Source organism: Haliaeetus albicilla, chromosome 8, assembly GCF_947461875.1.
Source record: "Haliaeetus albicilla chromosome 8, bHalAlb1.1, whole genome shotgun sequence".
Classification (NCBI taxonomy): domain Eukaryota; kingdom Metazoa; phylum Chordata; class Aves; order Accipitriformes; family Accipitridae; genus Haliaeetus; species Haliaeetus albicilla.
Window position 1 is genome coordinate 42,116,204 of NC_091490.1, and position 14,072 is coordinate 42,130,275.

The 14,072-nt window shown below is 44.3% G+C and overlaps 1 long non-coding RNA gene across 1 annotated transcript; it reads left to right on the forward strand.

Moving 5' to 3' along the window:
- The first annotated feature begins 755 nt into the window (after window positions 1-755).
- LOC138686320 (uncharacterized) lies at window positions 756-3,892 on the forward strand. The gene is made up of 3 exons (XR_011325651.1): window positions 756-1,151; window positions 1,623-1,809; window positions 3,700-3,892. It is a non-coding gene; the product is annotated as an uncharacterized lncRNA (long non-coding RNA).
- The last annotated feature ends 10,180 nt before the right edge of the window (window positions 3,893-14,072 follow it).

Here is a 14,072-nt window from a genome sequence, read left to right on the forward strand (position 1 = left end):
GCTACTGCTCCAGCCCAGCTGCCAGGGCTTTAACATCCCAGAGAAATGGCTCACATCTTTTTTTACACTGGGATGAAACGCCTGGACAGAAAGAAAGGATCTGGGCAGGAGACACAGATGTACGGCAGCTCCGCTCTAAGTCCTCTAGCCATCTCCCAAGCAGGCAGTGATCAGTCTGGCGGATGCTGCCCCGAACACCCGGCTTCCCCTGCAAGCTGCTCACTCCATGTAGGGCTGGGGCCCGCTGTGCGACTTGGCTGACACTGGTTCCCGGAGGGATGCTGGCTTTGCCGCTGCAGGTGGCCAGCACGTAGCGGGTATGTGCTAGCAGGGACTCTTGGCTTGCTGCGACTTGCTGCTTTATTGCAAATAGCTTTGGCCATAGCTGCTGTGATAACAGTAAAAACCAAACCCCCAAAAAATCCCTTCCTGCTCCATCCTTCAGCTGGATCTGCTGCTGGCAGAGGCTTTGCCAGCACCAGGTGCGAGGGGCCGCTCAGGGGGTGCAATGAAACCCAGCTCTGATTTTTTTGTGTCTGTTTAACACTTTCCTCCCTCCATTAATATTTGTCAATGGGACTCCCTCCCTTCCTAGGTAATCAAACTGAGAGGTATTTTCCCATTTTGTGGGTGTTTTAACGCTGGGATAAGAGTCGGGAAGAGATCACTGAAAGAAAAAAGGCCTCCAGGTACTGGAGTAAACCTCCCAGGTGCCTCTCTTCTCCCCCACACCACTGCTGCTCGCCACAGGCTGGGATACACAGGCAGCCCCGTTTGGGTTCTTGTTTGGCTTTGTTTTGGGACATCGTATAAGCAGAGGCCTCAGCATTTAGCCCTGTGCTTGAGTTGAAGCCCATGCTTAAGGACACTCACAGCCCTTTTGCTTCCTCCTCAGCATCTCTCTGATGAGAGCCAGAGTCCTGCCAGTCCCATCTGGTATATCACATTGGACCGTCAACTACACACTGCACGTCTCAGCGCTGGTCACAACTCCTTGATGCATTCAGAGCCTTCATTAGGTTTCATCGAAACCCCACGTTGGCAAAGGTTTTACAGCAGTGACCTCCTACACATCAAAAACCACAAGTATCACCCCAGTTCTCCAAAAAGAACCTGAAGGGATGGAAGAGAATCTCTCTGTTGTCTTTCAGGTAAGCAAATTTAAATACCTAACTCTGTCTGTCAGTTTCAATTATTGTTCTTTTAACCACACTACAAGAGAGGAAAAAAAAAGAGATTTATCACAAAAGATTATTTTGGGGGAAGGGCGGGGGGAGGACGGGGGAACTCTAGAACGTTTTATTTATGGGAAAACTGCAAATTACCTTAATAAATTCCTTTACTAAGCTGTGTCAGCTACTAAAACATTGTTCTTTGTGGGTGAATAACTTTTAATTTGAGTGTTCTAGTATTCAGCAGAGTGAGGTAATGGATTAGCAATTGCCTGTATTGTAAATGTCATCTTGGCATAATTAGGGTGATTATTGTTAACCAGTGGAGTTTAGTATTTATCTGTCACTGGGTGAGAGAATATAACAAAGCCCCAATTAGTTATAAATGGTGGTGGGTGGCGGGAATGGAACACAGCCTCTGAAACGCTATTTTTGTTTTAAATGTTTCAGTGTTTATTTGGTTTTAACATGCACATTAATGTGATCTCCCCCTGACAAGAGGGATAGTAGATCATGCGCACATGTAGATGCCGTGTGTGTCAGGGCAGGAATTACAGCAGAGAAGGCAGCATGAGCAGGAGCAGCACCCGAATTTGCTGCACAAAACGTGTGTTTCTGTCTGCCTGTTCTGAAGCAGGTATGTGTAAACTGTCTTCCGCTGCACCCAGCTGGGAATACATGTGATCCCTGAATCTGTCCAGTATTGCAGGCTCAAGACAGCGTAAAAAGGTGTGAGAAAAGCTTTTTTAACTGACTCCATCCTTATTTCTCCTTTCCTGATCCACTCACCTTTGTTCCTTTGCACTCGGACTCGTATTTGCCCATCAAATGGGCCAAGTGAACGTTTGATCTGTGATAACAGTCACTCCCTGAGAAATGGCAGCAAAGGAGGAGTAGAAGTTCATATCAGTAGAAAAGGGATGCTAAGTTGCTGAAACATAAAAAACATTACTCCAGCTTACAGCTGTCTCTGATTGTGGTGTTTCTGTTAGTTCCAGTGCCCAAACATTTTCACCCACTGATTGCAGCACAGTTTAGGTGGCCTTTTGAAATCCAGCCCTCAAAGCAACAATGCAGTCAGTAACCACCTGCCTGGGCTGGACCCGCTGTGTCATCGTCTGATAGACACCAGCATGCCCAGACTCGGCGCCAACATCCAGTTTTAAGTCTTAATTCCCATTTAGGCTCCTCGCTGCCCATTCATTTCTAACAGCACCCTGTTTCTGATGGTCAATGGATACTTTAAGAGGAAGTGGTCTGAGTTCAGCTCTGCAAGGGAAGGGTTGCAAAACCTTATTACAGGCAGCTACGGAGTGGTGTCCCCATTGGAAACATCATCTCCTTTCCCCCCAGGGCAGTCAGCAGCTGGCTCAAGGCACCAGGGTTAATGTCCTTTGCGAATACTTATCCAGCCTAATAGAACTGGGGATATTGCTATCACTCACAGATATTTCAAATCCTTCCTCTTAATCCTGACAAGCTCTTGCCCTTAATAACTTCAGTGGGACTTTTGCCAGAGCAAAGACTGTCAAGTCAGATTCTCAAATGAAATGAAAAGCAAAGCAGGAAGGGAAGTTCAAGGTGAGGGTTTTTTTCCTTGGTGCTTTTTATGGATGTTCATAGCTGGAAACTCTTTTTTTTTTTCCTTCTGATTATCTAAATGATGGATGAGTCAAATGTCCTGAGAAATGTTTCCAGATCCAGACACAAATGACAGAGGATGAACTGAGCAAAGCCATCAGGGGCTGAGAAAAGACAGAAAAGAAGACATAGAGAGTTGACAGGGGAATAAAAGACTCAGTGGGAAGAAAGAAAGAGGTTTCAGAGGAAAGCAGGGATCATGTACTTTATGATGCTTACACATAGAAAGAGTTTATACATTTTTAATTAATGGATATTTAAGTACATTGTAATAATCAGTTAGTTTAGGCTATCTCAGACAACAGGTTGCTTGTGGCCACAGTGTATTAGGTGGTAGCTCTTTAAATTCTTTGGAAACCTTTTGTGGTGCTGTCTCCTGTGACACAGATTATCTCAGCTTTCTTTAAAAATGAGAGGAACATTTCTATACTCTCTCTGTGGCAGAAAACATAGAAAACGTGAAGCTGAGAGCCACAAAGCAAATAAAGATCCAGTTCTTGTTTTAAGACATTCTCTGATTGCTGGAGACGCTCCTACTCTAGGGAGGGAAGAGGCTTGATCGATGGTTTGCAGGGTTTAGGGCAAGCAATGCTGATAAGCGATGAGCTCTTGTCAGGATATGAGCCACAGGAGAAAATAAGCAGCAAGAACGGAAGATTTGAGCTGCTTTTAGGAAGAATTGGCATTTTCCTGCACCTTTTAAAAGTAGGCATGGGATGCCATGGGATCCCTCTAGGCACCAGCTCAGAAACAGGATGGATCTTTCTCTGCCCAGCTCAGCCTTGTCCAGCCTGGCACCATGTGAAGTTTAGCAAGCTAATATCCCCCTGGGGAGCTAGTATCCCTCCAGGCCCAACCTAACCCTGAACCATTTGTTTTCTCCCAGTATGCAGAGATTCACCTTTTCACCCAAGGAAGGAACTGATGTCGCCACCTGAAAATCTGCAACATCTCTGGAAGAATCTGTGAGCCTGTGGCCACAGCAGGGCACGACTGCAGCAGTCAGAGGCTTGCCAGTAAAAATAGGGTTTGACCTGGTTTTGGAGTGGGTGCGACCTGGATTTACTTCCCACAAGATTGCACAGGTACTGCTTCCATTGTAAACTATATAAAGCCTGTATATACTCAGTAAGCCTAACCTAGATCCTGATTATACCTGAAACAAGCCCGTAAATCCAATGTATTTTTTTGCAAATGCAGCCAAAGTTCTGCTATTATTTATTTAGATGCATCTGGGAGCTTACAAATTTGCAACGATTTGCCAGCACAAATATTTTTCAAAAAAAGTGTTTCACCCCTTCTCTGTAAATATTGTGCCTCCGGCCTTTGTGCGAAAAAAGATGTTTTGGCCAAAGTAGGGAAAAATAAAAATCTATAAGCGTTTTATAGAACTCGTCAAATACAATTTTAGTTTAGTTTTACAGAGAAACAGGACTTTCTATTCTCTTCAGCGTCTATGGGAAGGTCAATATTACTTCTATAAAACCTTCAGCAGCAAGGTTTTTTACATGGGTATGTCCACTTTCCATGGAAAGTCAATAGATACACTCAGAGCAATTCCTGAACAGAATAGGAGGGATCAAAAGGGAATTTTTGAGAGGTTGAGCTCGCTTGTATGAACTGAAGCAGAGTCTAATTCCTTAAAGGCTTGATCCAGCCCCTACTGAGAGATATGAAATTGCTTCAGCGGAAACAGGACCTGACCTTCACTGAGAAACAAGCCAGGACCTGGAGGAGCCCCAACTGCTTAACACAGGCACAGACACGCCAGCAGCCACCTCCTCAGCCTGCCTCAGTTTGGATTGCAGTCAGTCCCTGGGAGAAAATAGAAATTCGTCATAATGAACGGAGCGGGAGGCTTGGCTCAGTAGCACCATTTAACGCCTGATAATCCCTCATCCCAATTTGCTCCAGTTTATTAGACATCCCTGGAAACAGGCGTGATGGAAATATGACGGAACCATGACAGCAAGTAGAGCTGTCAGTTCACAGCCTCTCCATCGATGGATTCTTCAGGGAGAGCAGACCTGGCATCACATGGGCACCTCCCTCTCCTCTTCCCAGCTTCATGTCAAGACCATGAAGACATCCCCATGCTGCAGCCAAGAAGGGCACTTTTTCATCAGGTCTGGAGGGAAAATCAAGCCAGCCACGTCCACAACTGTCAGCGCCAACAATCCTCCCATAGTAACAGCAAAAATGCCGGTATGGGCAGAAAGGGGCAGATTAAACTGGCTGAACTAAGCTGTTGCATCTGGAGACACCAGAGGAAAGTGCTACTTCCCACCTCCCAGCCCTTATGCTTCAGCATTGCCACTTGGCTTGGATAATTTACTTTTAATAGTCTGGTTACAGATGAGATTGCAAAGGAAGCACGTGACTCAGAACAGGGATTTCTGAGTCACATTCTCATTTCCCCCTCATGCCTCCTAGGCCTCTAATAAACTACAAAGAGACATTAAGGAAACACTAAGAACTCTTTATCTGCTGAGATTCGGGAACTGGTACAGTGAGCAGGCAATAATGGATTCCGTGTATTTGCAATATGTCCCTGCGGCAGCAACCGAACAAGGGAGACAGGAAGTTCAAGTGCTTAGGACATAGACTGCCCGGATCAGGTGGCCAGCGGTGGATAGAAAGCAGGTGAGCAGTGTCTGAGGTTGGGTGAACACACCTTTCCCACACAGTCTCTCAAGAGACTTTCAGCCATGCCCATGCTTCATTCCCTGGGAAACCCAAGAGGAATTAAGTAGCTCGCATCTGTGCTTTGAGACATCTTCTCCATCACCCCCCAACATGTACTGTATCACTTGGGCCAGGTTAAATCGCAGCATGCAAATGGGAAGAGAAAAGGGGCCACATCCTACCTCTGCCTACGATGTCCCTGACTGTAACACCAGTTCAGCAGACAACTGAAGGTAATGGGAAAACCAGGCCTAGGGAATCAATGGGCAAATGTCCCCCCAAGGCAAAGAAATCAATGCAAAAATCAAGTAGATGTTAAAAACACATACATAGAACTAATTACAGAAAGAGAGCTAAGCCTGGGGTGGATGGGAGCCCTTGATAAAGGAAATGGCTCCACCAGGTAAACGGAGCAGTTGGCCTCAATGGCTTGGGTTATTTATTTTATTTTTTCTCTTTTTTCATGTAGGTCAGATGTCTTCCCGAGGGGGTTTCTCTTAACCTCCCTCTTAGGATCTCGATTACACACTCAACACAGATTAACAACAACAACAGATAATAGAACAGTTAGAGCAAAAGAAACCTCAGAGGAAAACACAGTGCACTTAGACCAGAACAAATAGCAAAGGGTTCATGGGGAAGGAAAATCAATGTGGCTGATATTTATTACACTCTTTATGGAGGGCGATGGGACTCAACCAGAGCCCATTTAGAGTTCTGTTCCACTTGGGTTTTGCTATAAACAAAAATAATGAGTCCAGCCCTTCATTACAGTTTTGTGCTTAGCACATTTTAATTAGGGTTAGGAAGGTAGACAGGGAGGGGAAAAAAGCAAGAAAAAATAAAGAGAAAGAACAGAGGTGAGAATAATCTCCAGCTAATTCATAATTTAGTATCAGTTCTGTTCAGGCTTCTGTTGGATCTTCCAAAAGAAACATCCCCTTTCATTCAGACTGGATAGTTGCTGTTCAAATGGCCTTTTGATGCCACACATGAAGAGAAAACAACCAGCCATGAGCAGGGAGAGGAAAGTGAAAAAAAGACGGCAAACAATGCAATATGTATAGAATCTAACACAACACAGTGTCCCATACTGGGAGGCAAAGACCAGTGGTGGTGACTGTAATTCAGCACGAGTGGGACCAAAGTAGAAAAAGAAAGGGCAGAGGAAAAGCACGTTGTGAGTAATCAAATCCTTGCTTTCACCCACTTGCCTCTCAGCATACGCACACAGAGCAAGGTATGCACAGACACACTCAGAGCCATGCAGCAGGAGTGGACAGGAATGCTCCTCTGCGTGTGCGCTTTCATACACTTGGAGGGACATAACCATGATCTCCGAGAGGGATTGCCTGGCCCTAAGGCCACGGTGTGGGGCACAGGAGCATGTGCCATGCTGGCTGATGGGAAGCATTTTCTGACTGGCTCTGCCCCATGCTGACTTACATGCACGCAAATGCAAATATGTGTTTGTGTTTGTGTGCAGGTGTCTGCAGTGACCCACAAAATGTGTTCTCCCTGCTTGATCCATCCTATTGCATGACTGACTGGGCTCGGACATGGTGGAGATTGATAGCATTGAGATCGGACTCCAGTCAAGGAATTTGAAATCTGATTTGAGGTGAGTCCTGCTTCAACTATAGCTCAAAATCAAATTATTTTAGTTGTGGCAGGGAGGGGGGAAAAGAAACAGAGTAGGTGAAATAATAGCTACTGTCTAGCTAAGATAAGCCAGGCAAGACAAAATATTAATTCTGATTCTGTTAGCACACCAAACAGAGAGAGACGTAATTCCATGCACCTGTCCAAATCAGAGAAAATTACTGTCATCAATGGTGCATCATTCAGGGCTGATAAGTCATTAACACCAGGTAGAAATGGCAACATCCCACTATTTGATGCCATTGATAAGCTTATCTGGGAAAGGGAGATCCTCCAGCTCATGTTTCTTTGTGAATGGAGGTGCAGGTAGGCTTTGAAGCTCTCTTAAGGTTCACCAGCCTCTCTGATAGTGGAGAACATTTCCAACCCAGACTGCGTGCTGACATCTTTGTATCTCCCGCTGCACAACCCTAACACCAAACTGAATCTGAGCTCTCTCCTCAAGCTTATGGCTATGTCCATCCACTTGCTCCAAAGGGTGGATGGGATGACTTCAGACCTGGAGGAGGCCTGAAGATAAAGCCCTGCCCTGCCCTGCTGTGCTCTGCATGCTCACAGCTATGCCGGTGATTTGCTGTGTCATCTTGAGCAATCACTATGGCTAGACACGTCCCCTTTTGTATCAGATGGCTCATACAGGTGTCCTCATTAACCTCATTAACTAATGAACCAAACTGATCACACACGTCTGCTGATGAGACTCACTTTTAGTCTTGGAGTGCAAGTATTGCTTCGTCAGCCCACAGTAAGTAATCCCTCCAACACGATCAACAGTCTCTGTCCAACATTTGCCAGCACAGCAGGGATAAAAGGAGATTGAACTGGACTCAGTGTTTGGAAAACAGAGGTGTTGCAGGTGAAACATGAGGAGTTCAAATCAGGATCGAGAGGGAACTATTCCCTGCTTTGTGAAATCAGTGCATTTCAGAAAGAGGACACAGCCAGTTTATGGAGCATCCTCGGTTTGTCATTTTCCCTGCTGCTCCAATCACTTTGGGCTACCCTGGAGGAGTGGGGCTGTAATCACTGCCAGACACAAAACAAAGACAGGAAAAGAATCTCCCGGTTTAGGGAAGTAGGGAAACCTGTGGCTCAAGCTGTGTCTCTGCAGGAGCTGGAGAAAGCTGCAGCTTTCTGCAGCCACCTGGAGCTTAATTGCCACTTAAAGGAATTATCTTGTGCCTTTATCCCTAAGAAAAACAACTATTTGTACAAAGCAGGCAGACAGATAGGGAAGCACATTGGAAATGGCTTTGTAGACCTGCTTCCCCTCCTTTCCTCATGTTCAAAGTGAAAAAAGATAGAAACACAATTCAGTCAACAGCGACAGGAAGGAGAAGAGGTGCTGGGCAGAGCATGAGCCTCCAGAAGCTGGGATAGGAAAGAACAGACACTTCCAAGCATCCCCTGATCTTGCATTCCTTCCCCAAGCACCTGCAGCTGGTTGTGGGCACACAGTCCTGAAGGGCTGGCCCTATGTCTCGCCAAGGGCACCCTTCTTAGTCATCTCTCAGTGTAGCTTTTGCTGCTTTTGGCATTACCATAACTAATGTTTTGAGGGAGTTCTCCCAGCATTTGATAGCCCAATGCCTTCACTGGGATTCTGTCAGGAAGACTATTTCTTCTTTCCTTTAAAGAAAAAAAGAAGCTCTTTTCTCTTTAATATATACCAGGAATAACTCCTTACTGAAACGAGCTACTCACTGTGGGAGAAAGGCAGTGCACTGACAGGCTTGAAAACTGACAACGTACTATTAAACTACAAAAAAGTCACCTCCCCGGTGATGGTGGAGGCTTAGCAGCAGGAGACTCTTCACTTCCAGCATCCTTTTGCTGTACAAAAAGCTTCAGAGGAAGTTGTAAGAAACCAGAACTGGGCAGGTCTAGCCTAATGTACCCAGAGCTTAAACTAGCCCTGGCTTAAACCCTGAATTGTTTTTTTTTACCCTCTTTATTGTCATACAGTCTTGCCTCATAACGTTATGTCCAGACTCCCTTCTGAACATCTCTCTGAGCACTTCGTATGAGGCATCCAGGCCTCTTTACCGCACTGCAGCAATCTGGAAGGATGCCCCACAGTAAGAATGTACTTCAGTGCTTAGGCCTAGACCAAGAGTCCAGTTACTCATTCTTCTTTTTTTTCTCCTTTTATTCCTAATGTTAGTGTCTCATTAGTCTATGGGTGGTTCTCCTCACTTAGAGCTCTATCCCACATCTACCTTATGTCCCCGTTTCTCCTTCTTCACCCAAGCATCTCTATACACATCGATCCACATACATTATCTGTTGCATTCTCAGCATTTGGCTTTGAAGCATTTGCTTTTAGAAGCACTAAAATAATCTAAAATAATCCAGACTCTCTCCCATACCACCACATTCTCCAATTCACAATCAGGAGCTATTGCCAAAGGCTTTGTATTTAAAAAACTTATTGTGACTTTTTTCACAATGAAATATTTGAATTCAAACCATCCAGCATTACTTGCTCATGCCCTGGGAAGCAGAGCAGGCAGTGGGAAGGTCCTCAAACTATCAGCATAAAAAGAGATGGATTGAAAGACAGCACTGGCCCAGTAAGACACATTCTAGACATTCATATCCCAAATAGGTAAGACTGTCATTTTGGAAGAATCAATTTTTTAGGAAATAACACATTTCCTGGAGTAACTACTTCCTGGTCAAAAGCTTCATACCAAGCAGTTTCATGCTTTCATTTTCTTGTCCTTTATCCTCAGGTCATGTATATCAGCATCTTTTCACAGAAGTCAATAGAGATACATCTGCTTATGTGAGCTAAAGATCTGGTCCAAGTCTCAGTCTATATTACAAACAAGTTTCAAAGAGATTTCTTGGCACACGAAGAAGGAAAATGAAAGTCTTTTTGTACTCTGAAATTTCCCAGGAAGAAAACAAATGCACAGTCAAAATTATTCAAATGACTTTTCAGGAGATCAGTCATAGAATCTATTAGTGCATTTCTTTTTAAACAGTTTGCAAATTTACTTTGGGCTCATAGGCTAACCTGTTCTATTGCCATCATGGCCAAACCTGATTTCTGACATAAGACCCAGCTCTGTTTTCACAAGAGTCTCGATGCTGAAATGGATGGGATTCTGCCCAACATAGATAGGGTTTAATTAGAAGAATAACTTAATAAGAATCTTATCAAGGTTGTAACGCTCTTGAAGCCATGTTACATGCATATTCAAGTAAGTCAGGCATATATCCACTGAAAATCACTTGATTTTTCAGAATATAAGATCAGAATCAAGCGCAGGGTCTCGCATCCATACTCGCATAAAGCAGTGCTGTACCCTGGGGAAAGCTGTTCTGAAATCAATGTAACTAGTCACTCAGTAAAGCTCCGCACAGCACAGTCCAGTCCACAGCATTTATAGCTAAAGGTTGTAGCTACAAACTTGGGCCTGATTCCCCACTGCACAATGTGAACAGTAAATTACAATTATTCCTACTTTTAAGGTCCTTGCCTAAAGAGTCCTATTCCTATAAAAGCAAATAACTGCCCCCTATCTTCCTGTATTGCTGGAGCAGAAAATGTCTCTGCAATTGTGATTCTCTCTTGACTCCACATTTGGTGGTCTTATTACACCCGCCTCAATATAGGCTTTATTCTCATGTGCACTAGGATCATTTACAGGCAGTGAGTAAAAAGCAGTGATGCTGCCAAGACTCCCCAAGGAGCTTGGCAAATTGACTTTAGCTGGTTCCCTAGGATTACATGTACTTTGCAGTCCAGTGCTGCCCATGACTGCATATGGTGCCTTCTTGCACAGAGCTGGAATTGGGCCGGGACCCAGTTACTTCTCACGTCTGCTTTCTCTTTGCTTCCAAGTTCACACGTGCCAACTTCACCAACATGGATGAAATAAGCCTGTGGTGCATGGCAAACAGAGTTATAGAGGCTGTAAGCAATGAGTAAGCTGGAGCTTTTGTCTGTGTATCAACAACACAACTGTCAGGTGCATCCTGTCTGCAGGCGTTTATTCCAGGTGATGCTGTAAAGAACAGAAACAAGATAGCAAGACATTGCATGCCACATGGGGTCTGCAGTGCCAGCAATGAGAAAGCTCTCACAAATTAAGCACAGCTGACCTGCAGGAATAAGCCTAAGCAAGAGTAAGCCTTAATAATCATAGGTCTTTGAAAGCCTCTGTTAGAGAGACTTTAATAGCTTTATAAAATCAGGAAAGTATTTATTATAACATTTTACAGATGGGAACATAAAGACTCTGAGAGGTAGTGGCTGGCACATTCAGGTGCTGGTCAAGATCTATGTGTGCTTTGTTGCTAATGATCCCGCAAAGGGAGATTGTGCATGTCTCAGGTTGAACATCTATACATTAAAGCAAGCATAGACAGGGGCCACTTGTGAAAATCTTGCCCAATTAACTTCCTGAGGATCCCACAGAAAATCAGTGGTAGAGAAATAGAAACACGGGTTGCTGACCACACCACTCCCCTAGCTCTTCTTCCTAGGAGACTGATTGCAGGCCAGGCTCTGTGGTATTCAGACGTCAGGCTCTAGCCAGTCCCTTGAAAGAAGGGTGTACAAGCAAACAGTTATCCAACAGTCAGAAAACTCTTTACCTTTGCAACACTCTTCATAACTGTTATTACCATGTTTGCCTGGTTACCAACAAGATTTGTATTTGAATAATAGCTTTGCCCCTCCCTGAATCCCATTGACTTAGGGCTTTAGTTTGTTTGTCATTTTCTCCTCCTCTTGTTTTAATTAAGGTACATTTTGCTAATTATCAAAAGAGAAACAAGAACACAGATTAAAAACTGAATTATGTAAGAAGCTGGGGTAACTGAGATTCAAAGGAAGGGGCTGACGTGACTGTGCTCTTAGTCACTGGAAAAGCACAATGTCTGGGTTTCACCTAGGGAGTCAAATTTGCTGCTCAGACATTAGTTTACCCTCTCACTTTCCCCATGAAGAGTGCCCCACGAGCAATGGGCTCCCATGGCCAGCTGCACAGAGGCACACAGAGGAGCAATAACTTGCCTGCGGGAACAGAGTGTGATGCAATTTCCTATCAGATCCATTAGGGAAGGTTATGGCTCCATTCTGACCATCTGACTGAACACAGCAAGAGTGGAAGTATGACAATATTTTGCTTATCTACTGAAAGATCTCCTGTGCATCCTAGGAAATAGCTGCCCCTGACCACTGCTGGTGGGAAGGCAATGAATTTGACGTACTTTGGGGAAATCGGAATAGTTGTTGCTAAGGTCTGTCCTCCTGTGAGCTCAATCCTACTGCTCTACATTGTGAACACAGAGGAACAGGAGCAAGTTTAAGTGACTCCAAAACCAAGTTCAGTACTTCAGATTCATCACTTAGATTCTGAAAATGCTAGCGAGAGCAGGGCTCATTTGTTGATGTCTGCTTGCAGGGGCCTATTTGTTTGAAAAGGCTAATCAGCTATCAGGATGCAGAGGCAATTGCTTAAATGTAAAGGAAAAGGAAGAAATTTTTCAAAGCTATTCAGCTGAGGTAGCATGGTTTGCGTTTTGATGTCGGTGTGCAGCCAACTGACAAATGCTGAGCCACAGTCTGGTGTAAATCCAGATGAATTCCATTAGAATCAACAGACTTGCTTCCAATTTATTCTGATGTAACAGCATGATATTTCCATTTAGATTTACATTAGATTTGTTTCCTGTTTTCCACAATTCAGTCAGTTTCCATTGTGTACAAAAACAGCCTGGGCCAGATCTTGATCTCATTTGCATTGGATGAAAACAGTTGTTTCAAATGGAGCTACACTGGATTTATAATTGCATAAATGAGAGCAGAATCTGATCTATTCCAAGCGAGAATTTCACAGGGCGTTGCCATGTGAGAACAACCCTGCTGCAGTGAAGCGATCAGGTGTTTTGCCATTGATTTCAATGGAGAATTTTCATCTAAATCTTGGACTGGAGCCCTGAGCTTGACAGCTGCGGCCTTGCATACCCAAGGTATAGAAGCCCCTCTTTCCTTCAGAAGATGAGTTAACAAGCCAACACCTCCACCATCTCATGACCCAACATACAAATACCATGCGTTGGCTTAGAAGAAAGTCAGGAACAGAAAGAGCTCAGCCTTGCCTGGCAGTAGTCTTTCTTAAAAGATGTATTAGCCCTGATATATTTCACACACATTGTTTATAACCCAAGTTCTCTATGTTGGCTTTTGCTTCCTACAGAGCTTCCTCCCTTGAGGCCCTTCCGACTCCCCTTGTTCAGTTGTAATTGGAAATGTTAGGAGCAATACAATGATTCTCTGGCAGATAAGGCTGTCTGTTTTGGTGGCCACGCTGCTAGCAATAGATTGGGTTATTACTAATAACTAATAAGAGGGTTACTCCCAGCAACATGTGCAATCAAATGGATTTACTCCTCCCCATTGAAGCTGCTTATTTCACTGCTAGCGGGAAAATAAGGCCATTTAGAGTCATTTATGGTAGTTGCAAAGGCTTTTCTGAGTAGATATACAAGCTATGTTGCCATAGCTTCTAGAAGGACTTTGAACTTGCCTCATCCATCTGGCTTCACAACCCCTCACTCTTGTTCCTTGCTGTCCTCTAGAAGCCACCATTTCAATGGGATACGAACAGGCATTGTTCTCAGTCTGGATCTTACAGGTACTGTACAAGCTCAGCTAACCCTTAAAACACTGGCGTCCTGACTGCCAGCTGTAACTATAAGCATGGATATTCCACCTCAGTTCTCAAAGATGAGTTTTGCTATGAAAACATGCAGCTTGGTTCTTTGTTACCTGGAGCCTGAGGAAATGCAAAGCTGATATGCAGTAAAAGCAGCTACATCAGCAGCATATCCCTTTACATCGATATGGCTTCCCATTTTAAATGAAGACATTCCTCTTGCATTTGCACTTGCAGG